General features: G+C 33.4%; 1 non-coding gene and 1 pseudogene across 1 annotated transcript; both read left to right on the top strand.

The window, feature by feature from the left end:
• On the top strand, positions 1-2809 carry LOC7493510 (uncharacterized; annotated as a pseudogene).
• On the top strand, positions 1473-1553 carry TRNAL-CAG (transfer RNA leucine (anticodon CAG)). The gene has a single exon. It is a non-coding gene; the product is annotated as a tRNA-Leu (tRNA).
• Positions 2810-6000: the final 3191 nt, after the last annotated feature.

Genomic DNA, 6000 nt, shown 5'->3' with positions numbered 1-6000 from the left:
ATGGTGAGGCCTTTGAAAGAGGTGCTCGCCGTGGTTGGAAGTGGTGGTGGTGTTCACGGTTCATGTCTAGTACTCTTGTGGGCAGTTTTGCTAACCCTCTGTCTGCTTTCAGCCATAGTCTTTTCTTGTGCTGAAGGGGTATCGAAGGACAAAACATCTGAAGCTGATTCGACCCTTTACGGTGGAGGATGCGCCGCTGGATGCGGTGCAGCCTGTGGTGGATGACAGCATTTCTTCCTTCTCCTACTACAATACAAACTTAGCTTGAAAACGTTCCGCCCTTTGACAGGCTGCAGGTGGCTTCAGCTTTTGTACACTGAAGAGGTGAATTAATTGGCTCTTCAGAAATTCAAAGCAACGGTTCTTTGCTGTCTTGTTGATGTTACAGATATATTCTGCTAATCATGGAAGACAATGTAGAACAGCATTTTGTAACCGCTTTATCCAATAATTGTAACTTTGGAATTATTCTCAATTGCATACACAAGCATCTCTCCCCAATGCAGTACAATGTACATCCACCTAGCACTGTCATAAAGTTTGTCAACGATATGCAAACAACATTTCATAAAAATTTAATTTTTTTTATTTAATATTAATTTTTTAAAAAAAAATTATGGTAATGCATTACCAAATAAAAAACACTTTGAAAAACAATTGCTACTACATTCTCAAACACCATCTAAAACCACAAAACCTTAGCCAACAACTGTGACCCCGTTTGTTTCATAGGAAGTGGTTTTCTAGAAATTACTTTCCAAACTTTTTTGTATTTATTTATCATTAAAAAATTGATCAACGGAAAATACTTTCTAGTTAAAGAAAAATTTGACTTGGTTTTCAGGAAAGTGTTTTTCATAAAAGTTATGGAAAATTCATAAATAAATTTTTATTTGTTAATTATATCATATATGATCTCTATTCTTTTTATTACTATTTATTTTTATTTGAAATAATTCATGAAATTATAATTATTTTTAATTTCATCATCTTTCAACTTTTTTATTTGTCATATTTGATTTTATTATTTTAATTATTATTTATTTTATTTGAAATAAATTATAAAATTATATTTTTTTAATTTCATCCTCCAACTTTTTTATTTATCAGATTTAGTTCTCATTCTCTTAGTAAAATTGAAAAAAAACATAAAAAATTAATAAGTTATTTCTCAGCTTATTTTCTATTTAATCAAATACTAAAAAAAAATTTCTAACTTATTTTTCATGACACTATTAAATATTTAAAAATAATTTACTTTTAAAAATTTATTTTTCAAGAAAACCACTAAAAAACCTATTTTCCTAGAAATATCTTTATAGTGCTATTTAAAATAAATAATGGATTTGAAGTTTGAACTACAATTTACGGTAATGGAGGATTATTTCTCGTTGTTTGTGGCATGGGTTAGTAACTCTATGTTGGCTAAGTAATTTAGTTATATATCGTCTATAATGAGGAAAATCAGCAATGTCAAGATGGCCGAGCTGGTCTAAGGCGCCAGTTTCAGGTACTGGTCCGAAAGGGCATGGGTTCGAATCCCATTCTTGACAATATGTTTTTTTCCGATTTATTTTATATTTTCCCTTTAACTCCTCTAAATAAAAGGATTCATAACATTTATATTATTTCTTCTGATAAACCCTAGTAATAATAAAAAACCAAATCGACATTAATCAATTGGAACCAAAGTTTTCAAGTATATTTTTATTTTCTTGCATTAATTTTTCTTTTTTTAGTAAAAGAGTTCATAAATATAAATGCAAAGTTCGGTTTCATACAACACAACTCATCCATGTATAATTTTGTTGCAAGTGAGCTAGCTAAATCATTCAATAAGAATTTGTGTGATTTGTTGGAAAAGATGATGCTATGAAGCCTACAAGAATCTGTGTAATTTAAAAAAAAGTTCATCTTATCTCCAAGCCTACAAGAATCCCCTTGGAAAGGCTCGCTTAAGTCTTGAAGTTCAGTGGCTATGAAGTGTTCAAAATTGTTGATTTATCGTTTTGGTTGAACAAATGATGAGATTCAAAATATGGTGAGTATGGGCTTGGCAATGCTGATAAAAACTTGTCCACACTCGATATGCAATTTCCACTTGTTGTGAAGAAGACATCATTAAGAGATGTGTAGAAAGAAAATAGAATTCCCAAATCTGTTGGAAATTCTCCATTATCAGAGGATGGTGGGTAGACTATGAATGGCATTAAGGCTTCTGGAGCCGAGAGACCATTCTCCATTATCAAATGCTATGAATCTTCTATCAGTGGTGCTCTAGATTTTTGTCTTGTTTATTATGCCTGTGGGAAATCTGAAGCTGAAGTCGGCAAGCTTAACCAAAGCGTCCCAAGATAAAGGAGTCAACGGTCTCTTCTTTTCCAGCATTGGCACCTATGCTTGTGGCTCCTCCAATAATCTCATCTGGAAAACCTTTAGTTCCTCTTACTCCTGGACAATCTAGCGCAAGGTTTTCACCAGCAGGATCCAGTTATCATCCGGCTGGTTCTATTGTCCCTTCATCTAATCTAAAGGGACAGAAAAATATGCTTTGGGAAGAGCGGTATCATCAATTGTAGATTTCTTTGAAAAAAATTGATGAATCTGATCTAGACGAATACGTCTAAATGCTTCAGTCATTTTCCTCGGTTGAGCTTAGCAAGCATGCTATCGAGTTGGAAAAGAGATCAATTCAACTTTCACTGGAGGAAGCAAGAAGGTGCAATGAGTTGCGATTTTAAATTTCTTAGGGAAATTCTTGAAGAATTTCAAAGCACCCTCAGCTCATCAAAGCCAATTAGAGAAATAAAAGGGATGTTTGAATACCTTGCTTTGTTATATACTCTTTGACTAAAGAAGGGTAAAAAGAGAGAGAAATGTCTGCACTTATTTTAACTAGACACCAGCAGCACCCCTCACAAACCAAAACCACCTGTGACAGTCCCTCCTCCCTTTCCAACATTTCCACACCGCCAAACCTAGCAAGCAATCCACAGCCTCTCCTCTCTCCATGGATTAACAATCAAACTCCCATCATCCAACCTCTCTCAGCTGCCATATTCCACAAACACACTGTGATCACCGTCCCCACTTTCATCCTCTCCATTCCCGCCATAGCAACCCCTCCCAAAACAGCAGCCCAAACTTTTCCCTTTTCATCATTAGACCTCTCTCTTAGTTAAGCCCATAAGCTGCCAATTCAAAACTAAAAATTACAATTTCAAATATATGAATGGATATAATCTATGTAATATACTCTTTCAAAAGAATAAGACAATCCTCTGATTCTTCCCTTGGATTTGATGTATGGTGACTTGATTTATTTAAGAAATCAAGTCAAGATTTGTGCTTTGCAAAAACACGAATTTGGACATGTATTGCGAAGCAAGATGTTGTGATTTGATGCTTTGAAGAGTATATTGATTTGTCTTCAAAGTGTTGTTGAATAACTCTTATGGAGCGTTTTAACTTGATCCAACAGAGCTTTGTTTTTTGTAGACTTCAAGCATAGATGAAGGAGGCTTGAGAACTCTTTAAGAGAGAGCTTCCTTGCTTGAAGAGAGAGAGAGAGAGAGCTTCCTTACTTAAAGAGCTTGTATTGAAGGAAATTTGTATCTCCCGGAATCCCCTTCCTTTTAGGTTGAGACCCTCTATTTATAGAGATTTGTAGGGGCTCTCAGGTCCTTTTCCAATGCCACATGACATAATTTTATTGGTTGATATTTATTGACGGGATCTTGCATTTATGACAAGATATCTTGAATATCTTATCCCAAGTGTCAACTTTTCATTGGTCAAGAAATAAATGAAGACTTATTTATTTTCCATGTCATTTATTTCAATTTTATTTTATCCTTTCTTTTAAAGAATAAAATAACACATGGTGAAATTTGATTGGTAGAAAATTTGTGTTTCTACAATAATATCTATTGCTTTCATGAATTTCCAACTCATATAGTTTTGTTTTGATGCATGGTTGGTCTATGAACAGATGAAAATCAGGAAACATCATGGCAAAATTTAAGAGCTTGATATCAAAACATAGGAAGATCAGGGTAAAAGAAGTGATGCTAGTTGTACAGCAAGCTTAACAAGCTTAACGTCATCAACGAAACAATACTAAGAGAGTGTTTGGCAGTGTAGTAGCGGTTGCTTTTCAAATAGCTTTTCGTGCCGAAATACATGCCAATGATGTTTTTTCATTTTTTAAAAATCATTTTTGACATCAGCACATCAAAACGATCCAAAAAGTACAAACCGCACTCAATTTTAGCAAAAAAAAAAATTCAAAATTTGATGAAACGCAGTTACAAACGCAATGCCAACCGGTCTCCAAGTAATGGCATGTCAAGATTGAAGCAGCCAATATATAAGCAAATTGTAAGATTTTTGTGGAGGAGATGGATGACAAGTTGATAACCCAACAAGAAGTTTTTTTTTTTCAAAGAAAAAAAAAATCAAACACAGAAATAAGCAACTAAAATAATCCATCAAATTAAAAATTACAAAACATAGCCATGAACACACTCCAAAGTCAAGTAGGATTTTGGTTTAAAAACGTAACAACCACCACAGCTTAGCTCAGAAAGACGCAAAGGAGAAAAATTTACATCTTGATGATTATGAAGCTCACCAAGCATTTTGCCTTGTATTTAAACCACATTGATTAACCTTTATCTTTTCACCTTGTTTTTGTCATTAGTTCTTGTTAGTGTGACAAGTACAGAATTTTTCCTGCAAAGCATTAGACCTGTTATTGACTCCATTTTCAGCTACTTCCTGATCATGAACAACAATGACCTTTTTGGGTGAAGAAGAAAGAGGCCATGCGTCATCATTTAACATTTCTTTTCTGGGTCATGAAAAAGTGAAGGACAGAAGCTGGAGTCCCTCATCAAGATTGTGTCCTTCTCTAATGTTTTAGAATTATAGTGCTTAACTGCTTGTTGCTACTTTGTTTTTTTCTTGCTACTTTGTTTTTTTCTTTAATGACCTATATTTAGTCATACAATTTATTATATATGGTATCGGAAGATCATCCATCTAAAGTGAGATTTATGAAATGAAGCACTAGTAATTCTATTATCTCTGTCTATGACATTCTAATACGTTGCACAGAACTACTAAGAAAAGCTAATCCTTTTCCAGTCACCAATTTTTTTGCTGCAACTCTGCACATAATAATAATAATGATCTCTTCTTTTTTTCTTTCTCCCCCCTTGTTTTCTTGTTTTTGATAAACCAATAATGCTATCTATTTAATTTAATGTCAAGTGGAGTGGTTTCTTGTCTATTGCAACCAGCTCATAAACCAAGTAGGATTTTGGTTTAGACATTTTTACAAACAGTTGACAAGCATCAATTAAACAAAAAAAAACAGATGATTAAAGCTAAACTATACAGTTACAAGATACAGAATAAGAAATTACGTAGTAACAACAACAATGGTGATAATAACAATCAAGATGTAATATGCGAAACGAGAAAAAGGAATAAATAAATAAAAATAAAAAAGAGAGGAAAGACAATGACATACAGTTCCGATAGCAAGAGCAACATCTTCGTTAGTGTGATGATCATCAACGTGAATATCAACAGTTGCTCTTACAGTTCATGAAATTAATCGAAATTTACGCAAAAAAATCTCACAACAATTAAAAAAAAAAATTGCCCTCACATGCACATAAAAAAAACTCATGCGAAGAAAGTTGCTAAGAGAGGGCATAAAATCTCACAGTAACAAGAAACTAGATCCAAAAAAAAAAAAAAAAGATTACTAACATCTAACATGAGATGGAGAAAGGGAATGCCAGTAGAAGAATCAGAAATTCCAGTTCCATCCAAACCAATAATGGTGGGCCATGAATGGTGTGAGAATTATATCTATATTATTTTTAACGCACTGATACGATCTCTATATTAACAAAGCAAAGTGTTTTTCTTTTTCATCACTATTGGAGAATATGGATGGGTATATATAAAGGAAATGACTTCTCTTTG

Source organism: Populus trichocarpa, chromosome 12, assembly GCF_000002775.5.
Source record: "Populus trichocarpa isolate Nisqually-1 chromosome 12, P.trichocarpa_v4.1, whole genome shotgun sequence".
Lineage (NCBI taxonomy): Eukaryota > Viridiplantae > Streptophyta > Magnoliopsida > Malpighiales > Salicaceae > Populus > Populus trichocarpa.
The sequence above is the reverse complement of the archived record's forward strand: the minus strand, read 5'-3'. Positions and strand labels throughout refer to the sequence as shown.